This window comes from Stigmatopora argus, chromosome 1 (assembly GCF_051989625.1).
Source record: "Stigmatopora argus isolate UIUO_Sarg chromosome 1, RoL_Sarg_1.0, whole genome shotgun sequence".
Taxonomy (NCBI): domain Eukaryota; kingdom Metazoa; phylum Chordata; class Actinopteri; order Syngnathiformes; family Syngnathidae; genus Stigmatopora; species Stigmatopora argus.
Window position 1 is genome coordinate 12,425,020 of NC_135387.1, and position 12,963 is coordinate 12,437,982.

Consider the following 12,963-nt stretch of genomic DNA (forward strand, 5'->3'; position numbering starts at 1 on the left):
CGCAATGTAAGGCATGACATGGCTGACTTCTTAGAACACATGGAACAAACAAGAGGTATCGATGCTTTTCTTGCTTTATACTACTAGCATCTCTTCAAATTGGTCCTCAGTTGAATTCTGAAAATAGTATAGTACATGCCTCGTGATCTAATGGGAAAAGGGGGATGGATGATGGGCCCGTGAACATTATCGTCCCCATAATGCATTGCTACAAATGTGGCCATACACTGTGCTATGACGTTGCATTAATTATTTAGTGTGTATGTGTTTGGTATGAATCATATTTATAAATATAAGTGTTTATTTCTTACTACATGCTTATTTGAACAGTGAGGTGGATAGCCTTATAAAAACATGACTTTACTTTTCACTTAAATTACGTACCACTAAAGGTATTAGGTTTGAAAATGTTTAATCATGAACCCCCAAGATATTAAAGAAAACATAGTATGTTGAAGAAATGTTCACAAGATGCGAAAGCAACAAACAAATACAAATATATAGTGGTTTCTGAGAGATACATGAATGACCATGTGGAGGTAAACTCAATCCAGTCCACAACAAGCAGCGGTTCTCACAGATAGGGTAGAATTTTACAAAATCCCCCCATAGGCTTGCTATTAATTCACTCTATTTATATTAAAGTAACAAAAACCGTATAAAATATCTAAGGCCGACAGATATTTTACACCTACAAATGGTGGAACAACACATGTAGAGAAACACTGTAACAATATTGACTGCTTCATCATTTGCAAAAAAGGGATTTTTACCGCAATTTAAAACACTATCTGCATATCCATGCCTGTCATGCACAATATCCATTGAATTAAGGCAAAAATAGTTTACGTCTAATTGAGTTTGACGACAATATCACTGAATTTCACCCAAAATACTCGTGTTGGCTTATTTTGGGAGAGCAGCTGATTACGTTGCCACTCATTTCAGGAGGCAAAGATGATTTGCGATACGACTATTTAAACTAGTATAAAATAAATCTTTGACACGACTGTTGTGCAATATGCATGAGCTGACATGATTGTTCCGGTTTTTAACACCTTACCTTGTCAGCTAAGTTTATTTAGTATGGCTGATGGTCATTCTGTGGCCTTCCTGGTCACTTCACAGCCACATTACTCTTCTTTGTGCAGCACTTGACCACTCCGCAAGCATGGCTACAAGTGTGTATTGCTGCCCTGCATATTCTCTTTGAATACTGGTGTCCTTGTGGCCGTGCATGCACCGACCATCATAAAAATCTGCTCATAAAACATATACAGCGGTAAAAATGGACAGAGACCTCGCGCTTGTCCTCATATCTGCTTAGCCATTGCCCGCAAGAGGCAGCTCTAACACATCCCGTGGAATACTATGTGAAGGGAAACTTGTTTCCAATAGCGCGTGTTTTCATTGAATGACGCAAATTATTTTGTAAAATGAACCATTTTCAATACAGTTGATGGTTTGAAGAGCAAGACATATTTAGCAGGAGGCAGATGACACTGGTTGAATGAAGACAACCATCAAGGAGGGAAATGAAATAGCATTTGACATGTAGGTGACAGATGTAGTCCTAAGATGAGGCATGTTTTGCTATACAGGACAGCTAGCCCTTTCACTTTTTAGATTGTCTTCAAATACTCTGCCTCGGATTTGAGCTCGTGATAGAATTGCCCTGTTCTGTTATCCTCCTGCTGTTACGCTCCGTGAATGTTTTTAGTTACTACCACGGCCGTTACGAGATGGAAGAGGCAAAAACAGTGCGGACTTGAGAGTAAACTGTTTGTTGCCTCGCTGGCTGATTAAAAAAAACTTGTTCATGTTCCATTCAGTTGGTGTTTTTGCACTTGAGAAGTTCCTCCATATCTTACACATCTTTATTCATCTTGTGCTGTATCTGTAAAATAAACTGTACCCAAATTCGTCATGTGCTCTGGAAAGGGCAATTAATTCACATTACAGGATACCCCACTGCACATTCTGTGGTAAAAATAGATAGGAGGATTTATAGCATATTAAAAAAATAGATGTACCAATACATATTTTCAAATGAGCAGTTTTGTCAATCTACGTTTAATATTTTCAGATGTAACGCACGGTAGATGGAAAACATGATACAATGATCACATTTATAAGTCTGAGTAAGTGTAATTGTTCTCCAGATGATTTTGTTGTTGTTTTTTTCCACATAAGTGTTTTCTCAGGGGGAAAAAATGCTTGTGAAAAGGTAAAAAGACCTCGGCTGAGCGAGTGTTAATGTTTGCGTGCGTGTGTATTTACGCATGTGACTTGTCTGTATGAATAACTAGTTTCACATTAAAGGTTTGTCCTTTTGCTTTGCATCCTTCATCTGTTTGTTTGTGCCCTAATATTAATAGTGTTGAACTGATTTTTCTACTTTATTGAATAAATCATACAGACAGGTTACATAGACAAAAACATTTCATATCATATTGGAGACTTCTATTATGTCTTATCCGTGGTTTTGTGCAAAAACCTAACATCTCCAGAATGACTTTCCTGGAATAAAAAAACAAAACAAATTTTCAGCCCCAAAATTGCCTTTTTTGTTTGTTGTTGATTGTATCACTTATTTGATTTAGGACTAGACAATCTTGTTTTTTTTGTTCTTAATCTAATCTCAATGGTTTTTCCCAATTTATTTTTTTACTTGTTGTGTATTTATTTTTATTTCTTTATTTTTTTATCAGTAGTTTTAAACTATCTGCAACTAATACATGAGAACATAGAGTAGATTTAAACATTTCATTCCAATATGAACTTAATATTATTTTAAATGTTCGCAGCAGAGAATACTCATCCTCTTCCAAACAACACTTCTTGCATTCAGTTAGCACTTGAATGGCATTTTCCATTTAATATATTTCATATATTAATCTGCAATTTTCTATCTTGTGTATTATTTGTTACTGTTCACATCAACAGGAGAGTACTAAACTGCTTGAAAACCATCAACACTGGAATAGGTTAGTGGGACTGCTCAAAAACACCCGAACTCGACTCGACTTAATAAAAACAAAATTCCATTTTCAATTTTAATCTCAAAATCACTCAGCTCTAAAGTTCCATGCAGAAGGCAATTCACAATCGAACCTTTGAATATGTGTTCACATCCAAATGAGGACTTAGTGGAAATCTTTCCTTGAAAAAGTTTCTTCAATGCAGATTGAAGAATAGTGAATACTCAGTGGAATGGGCTGTATCTGTGGGCACGCATAAGAGTGTGACTGTCGCTGCTTCGTTCACTAATGTGGCAGTTACACGACACGGGCCACACTGATACAGGCTGACACGGTTCACTCCCATACATCATCTTAATCTCTGCACCATTAAACTCTGCTAGCCTCAATCCTACATAACATAATCGGACATAGGCTTTGTCATCATCATTGACTCGACAAAAGCCTAATTGTCATCATACCCAGATAACTGCGTATGACGAAATTGGTAGTGCTTCTCCACAAGGTGCGCTTTCCCGGCAAAAGGCCCAAATAAGTGATAATTTCAGACTCGTTGGCATTCTGCCGTGATGGATACATCACATCACCCCCGAGCGCAACCAAATCCTGGATGGCAAAATTCCCCTGCATGGTGTATCTTAATAGTCAGACAGGAAGTGGCAGCTGTAAGGTTGTAAACAAGGCTCTACCATGACTCATAGCCATCAACAGTATGCAGGTTTTACATTTTAGAGAATTTTACCCCCAAACTTTTTTTCATTAGTATTTGTCACTTTCTTTGTATACCCAGTGAACAGAATACATGTTTTTTTTAAAAAAATCTAGTGGCACATAAATCAGTGCATGTTATATGGCATGGAAAAAGTATTTGTAATTTCTTACATTTCTTCAAAAATGTATTACAATTCCGCTCTGATCTTTCTCCGGATCACAACATTACACAAATAGTCTGGATAAATCAAACCACACTATATAACTATATGTTTTTGTTATGGATGCACAGTTTTGGACCTAAACTTATTACTGTATATAAGAAAACTGAGCCTGGTGGAGAAGAAAAAACTGAACCCAATCATTATTCAAAATACATATATATTAAAAGAATCTGATTAGTATTTTTATGCTATTTATTTAATATACAAAGTGTGAAGTCTTATTGCTTAGAGTTACAAATATCTTTATTTGAGCATATTTAGTTGGTGCTGAAGTGTCATCAATGCACAACATAAAATAAGATTAAACACTGAATTATATGTTTAATTTGACCCTCTACAAAGTAAAACGCATTTTCCAACTGCTAATAATACAAATATTTTATTGGCTCACACTCCCTTTATTCTTTACTTTCATTATTTGCATAATACTTTTTTTACGTTTTCTGTCGTTTTCATTTGTATTTCCGGATGGGAATTGAGGGGATCATTTTTAAACAGTTTTCTCGGAGTGGCCATTAAACACTCCCTGTAGTTTTGCGTGCAGTCGAGCCATCGTGAGAAAACAGAGCTGTGGCAATGAGAATAAAATAAAACCGGAATAGTACAACTGGTAGCTCTGCCTTTAAACTGCTCAAAGAAGAAAACAGAGAAGATCTAAAGGTGGTGGGAAGTGAACCTCGCGGATGCTGTTCAATTGTAAGTGCGAACAGCTGTACCGAGGCAACACTCCATCGTTCACCAAACAAGGAGCAAGAGTCGTGCACGTTACCCAGCGTTTTACATGCGTCAAAGCAAATTCCGCTGTTGGGCGTATTATTTTGACGTTTCAAAGCGCATTGGACCGGCTTTCTTCATCACATTTCAGCCGGAAATTCTCATCCCCAAATTTTCGGTGCATCCCTAGTTTTTCATATTGGGACTGAAAATAACATTTAAATATTCACAGGGCAGGGAGGAAAAGTAAGGGAATCCTTTGATTTAATAAATGCTTAACCATTCTTTGGAAACCATAGCCTCAAGTAAACATTTTCAGTAATGGCACTTGAGCATTACGGAACATCTTCTGCCAAAATGCATACCTAAGAAATTTCAATCAAGTCAATTATATTTTCTTCTCGGAGGGTGCCCACTCCAAAGGCTGCAGTGTTCGCTGTTAACGGGAAGTGATCGATGACTCAGTCCTTCCTCCACAATATGCTCCGAAAACAAATTGGCTTTTTCATTTGAGCCAACATTGGCCATAATTCTGAGCCTGGCAGCTCAGGCTGACACGGTGGCACTGCCTGATTTGAATGCTTTCTTCCAGCATGGCTGTATCCTCCCTTATGGGACCTGCTCTTTAACTCCCAACAAACTTATCATTTCGGACGAGCCGTCTTTCCTCAGTGTGCTGAGTGGTGCTTGGTCATGACTAAAAATTAAAACCTTCCTATCTTGTTATAGCCCAACTTAAAAAGACCCTTGTTATGAAAATGCTTGAATCTACAATCCCATATACCTGTGATCTCATCATCGTCTATTCAGATACCAACAAATGAAGCAATATTTTCAATAGGGAAGCTATTTTTACGATCACTTCCTGGAAAATTCCATTCGGAAAACAATATTTGTAAGTAAGCATTATTGTAACCCCCTCTAACAACGATCATTCCCAGCACTAAAGTGAAACTCTGCCAGTACAAAAGTTGACCCAAATAGTTATTATAACTGTCACAAAATGAAGTCCTAAAACATTGAGTTGCAACTTACAGCATTTCAAAAGCTAACACTTTTTGTGTTTAGTTTTGAAGAAAAAAAAGGTGATGATTGGACATTTTCAATCTGTTTTAGCTACCTTTTTATAAAATCCCAATGCAATTGTGAGTGAATGCCACGAACACACTCATTTTCTTGTCTTCAATTCATTTCGATCAACGCCTTTTCTCCATATTGCCACTTTTTCGCTCACAATCTCAAACTTTGAGCGCATGAATGGACGCTGCAATGCATGCTGCTACACTCCAATGGTGCTAAAAGGAAACAAAACATTTGAGAGAAGTGCCAGCACAGCGGGAACGGAAGAACGCGCCACGTGACAGCAGTGTGCCAAAACTACAAGAAGGCTTCTTTTTCTCCGCTTGCGTTTCGCAAACGTCAACTCGCCAACTTTGTCGTAGTGACGCAGGGACCTCCAGGGCTCATTCCTCCCTGTCTGCCGTAATAATGGTCGATCAGCATGGCCACTTCCTATGGCTCCAGTGTGAAGACTCATCACAATGCCGCCGTGGTGCTATTTAGCTCATTCACGTTACGGATTTCCTGTCTTTCTGTTTTCTATCATGTGCGGTCGATGTAACTTTTTAATGACTTGCCTTGATACTTTTTACTGTTTGTTCCCTCTTTTTGTAAAAAGTTTAAATGGTGCTAGCTTGCAGCCAAACGTCCCCTGACATTGCCCAAGGTCCATGTAGTTAAAAATAAATACATAAAAAAGCCTCTGTTGATGTAATAAATTTAGGCCTATGACTTGATGCTAATAAATTCATTTGCAAATATTGTGCATATATTTAGTTGGCTATTGATATTTTGTTGTGAACAAATATAACTTATTTGGGAACACATTACCAAACCATATATGGAATGGAATTCATATTGCTGATGGGCTTGTCAAAGGTCTCGATTTGAAGACCACTTTGCCTCATTCGGTACCATTGACATTGAGAAGTAGGACTAGCAGTGAGTGATCACTGCTAACTTTAACCCGTTCAAACAGATTGGATATGTGTGGCTATTAATTTGCAAAGAATGAGTACACTACAGTTGAATGTAGAATTCCAAAACTGGTCAGCAGTAATGCAATTTTTTATGTCATAAAAGTGAAACTCCCACGCCGATGAACATTTTGTGTTGCATACCAGACATGGAGGTGGACGTGGTTTACACACACAAGCATGCAAAAGGCTTAGTGGCGAGGACGACCTTGCTGAAGGGCACCACGAAAGCAGGAAAGATGCATACTAGCGTCTCTCCAACAACCAATAAGAAATAAAATAAAAAGTATACTTATGATAAGGTCTGTCTTGCATATTTTGGCCTAAATAACCCAATTTTTGGGGAAGCTAAATAATCCAAATTGTGTATATAATCAGCCAAAATAGTGGCCCCAGTTTCACCCAGTAATGTGTATGTGTGTTTGTATATAAATATTTAGTGTTACATAGGGTATTCTGTACAGGGGAAAACAAAATTCTGACAGAAAATGGAGGAGGGCAGAGTAGTCTTATAATATAAAGTAATATTCGTCCAGGCGTATTAGCCGCTAGTTCACTCTGTTAATAAATGCAGTGCAGCTCAGCCTACGGCTAACCGATGTCACGACAACGTATATATCAAACTCATTTTAAACAGTGTTTTAAAATCTAATATAGAGTACATGTGTTTTCAGAGGCTATATTTGAAACATGAGTAGACTTTTGATTTAAGCCACACAAGAAATATTGATGATGGCAATCATTTCAGGGGATAAAAGAAGCCCGAAAACCAAATGGTAGCAAAAGTTCAAAGTCGGAAGCAAAAACAGCAATAGCTGGTGTATTCATACTTAAGATTGAATCTGCAGTGAAAAGCATTAATATTACATGCACAGCTGCATTATTACTGAGCTTTAGAGTTATGCAGCTCCAAAAGTGACGACTCCAGCATTTCTCCCTCTTTGGCACTTTATCGTGAAGCAGTTTTTCCATGATTTGAGTCCTTTCGGATTAAGGGAGGAATTTCCCAGACACACAAGGTCTTACTGAATGCTGAACTTCAAATGACTGTCGACAAATATTCCTAATGAGGATATTTCCAAGGTTTCACAAGAGTAAAAAGAGTTGACACAAGCAGCAACCATTTGCCACAAGCGACGCATCCTGCAGGCATTCACGAGAGCCGCAGAATTCACTGTCAATTCCTGCCTTAAGTTGCCCCTTTACAGCATGCCCTTCATTTAGCTCAATGAAAAGTATAAATCCCTATTAACATAGAGCAAATTGAGTTTGCAGGCTACTCTCATTTTATACTGCAAGCTGATGTCTTCCCACCAGCCATTAAAACACCTTTTGTTTCATCAGTGCATATGCTTCTAAGAACTAGCTTAGAAACACATGTTTACTGAACATGCAAAATAATCGTTTCTTCTCCCTTTTGTTATCTTGACATGTGTTACTTTTGGTTGGCTTGATTATTCCTTTTAGGTATTATCTCCAATAGCAAAGCTGTCGGGATAAAAACTTTTTAGAGCTGATTTTATAATATTCAGCATTATTTTTCAACAGGTTAGAATATAAAATTCGTTCATAAAAATATCATTTCAAATGTATGTATCGATAGAAGTGACATTTTCGGGGTAAATAGAGGTAAATAAAAACGTTTTGAAACTCGGTTACAATTTAGGGATGGGGGGAAAAGAGGGGGGTGTACATCTTTGCCTGTCTGTATTTTTGCAAAACTTGTTTTGTCCCCAACGAAATCAGTAAATGCGTCGCAATGCGCACATGTTTGTTTTGATATACCTGCGTGCTCTAGTGGAGAAAAACAGATGTTACTTTGTGATAAACCACGGCAAACTTGGAATTATAATTCTCATTAGACTATTTATCGTGGACAAGCTGTGAAATAATCATCTGTTTTCATTCGCTCGTTTAAAAAAATGCAACTGCAATGAAGAGTAATCAGCTCGCACTTTTTTTTTTACTATTAGCTTTTTATTTTACATTTAAAAACACATTTGTTGCTTTTACTTTGCATCCAATTAAATTGTTTGAATTTGTGAATCCAAGTTACATTAAATAGAATCCAAATAAATCCAGACTTGCGTCGTCCGTCTACCTTTTTATGTTTATAGTTCGTTTGTTGTTGACCTCGCAACAAATACTTTATTTTGAGACGTGTGTGTGTGTTGTGGGGGTCGTCTCGGGAGCGGATTAGGCGGCCCTGCACCCCAACTGTGCATGTCCGTCCAAAGAGACTTTGAACTTGAACTTCATCTTGCTATTTTGCTGATGGACGACGCACTGCAGCGACACTAATGTGGTTGCACTAATGAGCGTCTCTGCATTGATTGGAGACTTGCGAGGGGAAAACATTTGGGGACAAACAACTGTCGCACGACTTCCTTTAAGATTTCCACAATGGTCTGTATTCACTTTAGGACGAGAAGGAAAAATAGCCCCCTTATTATGTGGATATTTGCGCATATGAACATCTGAAATTGTTTTGACAGCCTCCAAATGGAAGAAAAAAAAGTATTTTGATTGATGGCGTGAGTAACTTTTTGAGATCAAGCAGTCTAAAACTAATTTAAATTGAATTGTCAAAAAAATAAACGTTATATAGTTTTTGTTTTTGTGTTTTTAATCTGCGAATGTAAACGTTCCAATCGACTGGTCACCTCATGCAAATGTTTTTGCACTTTTGCCGCATTCACAAGTGACATATTTTATTTGAGGCTCACTTTTAGCCGCTTTAGTTGAGTTTCTAACTATTTTCTATTTTCCTCGAATGACATTAATCCCAAACAAATGAGCGCCTGTCCCGTGTCAACTCCGAATTTTAGCAACATTACAGCGGAATAAGTATATCACACTGCAGGTGTAATTTCTCCCTGCAAAATTGTCTTTAAGATTTCCTGTGTTTACTCATTTTTGCGCCCCATAAGCATCAAATATTCGCAGTCGCACAGAGAGATTTAGTTTTGCAAGATATCTCTAACACGAGAGAAAATGCGGGCGACTATATGTTGGCTGGCTGGCCGGCCCAAGGCACCAGTTCGGTCCGGTTCGCCCACGCAGGCCTTGCTTCTTCTCTTTTACCTCTTTTCCTTCCCGTATGCGTGCTCCTAAGCGGCAATTCAGTATTGATTGTGAAATCTCTGATGGCAGAATGTTCTACTTAACGGTTATTCCGCATCAAAAATAAAGGAAGATTTTAAAAAAAAGCCTTATCATTCAAGTGGGGCGTTCAAAAACAGACGCGCGTGGAAAAAATGTGTATTTGTTGTATTATGCATGTTTGCTTTGGGGAAATATCAAATTTAACTTGGATTTCAGCCTTATTCACATGAAGTAGTCCCCCTTTCCCATCTTCTCGAATTGGTGTACTATTATTGCATTCAAACATACGCTATCATATCTCATTTTTTAAAGATGCACAAATTCCTTGCATCAAGCTAAGATGTCTTAAAATGTAGTTTAAGTTTCAAAATGAGTGCAACATTTGAGAAGCATGCACCCTACAAATCTTCATTAAAGGACGGCAAAATAGAAAACTATCTTATTGTTACTTTTGCTCACGGTGTTTCATTTTACAATATTTATTTGGACTTGAACTACACTGCGGTGTTCGTTTAGTCGCATTCACTTGGGAGGGGCAAAATGTTAAAGTCACATCGAAGTATGATGCAACACATAACAATCATGTCGGCCAAAGAAATAGTTCTAATGTAACGTATTCCACTGCCTATATTTTTGAAACGTGTTAGATTATTCTTAATAAGAAGGTGTATTTTTGTTTTATTATTAATGAGAAGCTGAAAAGTTTGGTTTTTTTAATTAATAAGAAGAGAAGATAGTCCCACTCATCTATATGACATTAATATCCAGACGGACGTATTGCTCAATAGCTTAAAGTCTCAGATCGTGTTTCTAAATTGTTTTATTTCGTTTTTTGAGGTTGTTTACTTCTGCTTTGCACATTCAGTCACTCCAGTTTACCACTTCTCGTGTCACAAAATGAGAGGATATTTGGAAAGTATCAATTACAGCTCAGTCATGACAATGACTATAAAGAGTGATCAAACTAATGCATGACAATCTTATGTTATAAAGTGTTGTGACATGCTCAGTGCACTTTTTGGTCTGTTTGGGAGGTTGCGATGATTAATGATGAACGTGTGTGTCTTTTGTCTGCCAGCCGCCGCCACCACCATGCACCTCCTCTCCTCTTAACTTGAACTTGGACTTCCGACGAGACGCGTCGTGCCCTGCAGGATTTATTTGGTCTGCTCTCAGACTGCATCTCACTCTGGCCGCCATGTTAGGCGACTTACTATGGACAGACACATCACGTGACATTTTCCTCATCAATGCTGCGATTGAAAGATAAGAAAACTATCTAGGATGAAGATGGAGCGAGCAGCACTCAAACTTATACGTGAGAGTTTAGTAAATTAAAAAAAAGAAAAAAGAGGACTGCACAAGTCCCTGGGTGCTGCTAGCTAGGGTTTATCATATGTAATTGTTAGTGCATGAGCTGTGCAAATATAGCATTATATGATGCTTCCTTTTTCTCGTCACGCCACACCCGTTGAATGGGAATGTGAAAAGTAGGATACAAATGTGTATTCTTGAGTTTGGAAATATTCTAAATATGATTCATGAATTGTCAAAATATTAAAACCTTTTAAAAGGCTAAATAACCGCAAGACAAAGTCACAGAGATGAAATGAATTTGAGATTAGCTATGAATATACTAATCGCAATTTGTGTTCAATGCCCAGTCTTGCTGCTGTTTAAAACAAGAAGGGTGTAACGCAAGGCGTTATAGACTGTGCATAATTACAATATAATGATTCAGTATTGTAACCCTTCAGTGACTTTGTCCTATATGGAAAACTAGTCGACTCAAATTCCAACAAAACCGAGAACCTTTGCAAAAACGTTTTTTTTTTTCCCTCACAAAACATCTTTTCCACTTATATGAACACGTTTGTCAAATATCTTTTTTTAACTTTTCTTATGCTTTTTCTTAACAGTTGGAACACAGCACCTTCAGAAAACAATGCATTTAAGATACGGTCGTTTAAATTGTCATGTGAACGCCCTGTGCTTTTAACTATATGGTCTACTATCATCATAATCAAAGCAAAATGGCACATATTGAGTACACCCTCGTCGTAAAAAATGTTTTTTTCTCGTGTGAGCACTTTCTACGTGCAGGTGTGAGGTTATTTAAAAGTCTGTGCAGCTCAGGAGGAATTTCAACGTGTCGATTTTAGAAGCCAATTTTTTGGTTGCAATCTACTTACTCATTTTCCTGCGTCATGCTCACACTATAATAACAGTAGGTGGAAATGAATGGTGCAAAACATCCTCCTGGGGGGGCTTGATTTGTCAGGATATTGAAACACGTGTGTCGCAGAGGGGGTGTTAGGCACGTGTAGAAATATTGGACTTAAATTAGCATGCACCCTCGTGCACGCGCACTATGTCTACGCCTATACCACCCCTCGCCTTCGAGGCCTGAGGTGGACACATGCATGGGTGTCACGAATATTCAGCTGATGTTATGCAAACTTCCTGTGACGGGGATGAAGTTCATCTAGTTTGTTAATATTGGCGTGATACGTCACGTGGAAAACTTCAGATGCAACGTGATGAGGAATATGGCAGGAACGTGAAGCTCAATGCCCATGTATTAAAATGAAGAAGAAAAAAAAGAAAAACTTAGCTTTAGCTCTTTTTAATATTCTTTTTACACGGTCCCACCTCTTTTGGATCTTGACTTTCGACCATTTCTCACTAGGCCCATGTCATTTAGCTTGAAGAATATTTGGGATATTGAACGCAATAATAATAATAATACAAATACCCAAATTAAACAGCCTTTTTGTTTTGTTTGATTGGTCGATTTGTATTGCGACCAAAAATATTTTGGACATAATATAAAATGCTTCTTGTACATTAGCTAGCTCGTGTCCACACACACGCGCGTGCGCGCACACACATTTAAACGCTAAGCACGCAAACACAACCGCAATATTTGGATATGAAGGAACAGGTGAACATTGTAGTGTGTTTGAGATAAAAATGTTTCGTACAAGCAGATTAATCTTGTCTCAAAACGCTGTATACTATCTGCGCAATTGTGTGTGTGTATACAGATAATATGTAAAATAATAAAAATAAATAAAAAACAATATAAGCATTCAATTTCAGCTCAATTCACACACATATATATATATATATATATATATATATATATATATATATATATATATATATATATATATATATATATATATATAT

General features: G+C 37.5%; 1 long non-coding RNA gene across 1 annotated transcript in view; it reads left to right on the forward strand.

Moving 5' to 3' along the window:
- LOC144074915 (uncharacterized) overlaps positions 1-11,776 on the forward strand; it is a 47,090-nt gene extending 35,314 nt beyond the window's left edge. Inside the window, exon 3 of the long non-coding RNA XR_013300412.1 lies at positions 10,850-11,776. This is a non-coding gene — a long non-coding RNA (uncharacterized LOC144074915). The remainder of the gene's footprint in view (positions 1-10,849) is intronic.
- The last annotated feature ends 1,187 nt before the right edge of the window (positions 11,777-12,963 follow it).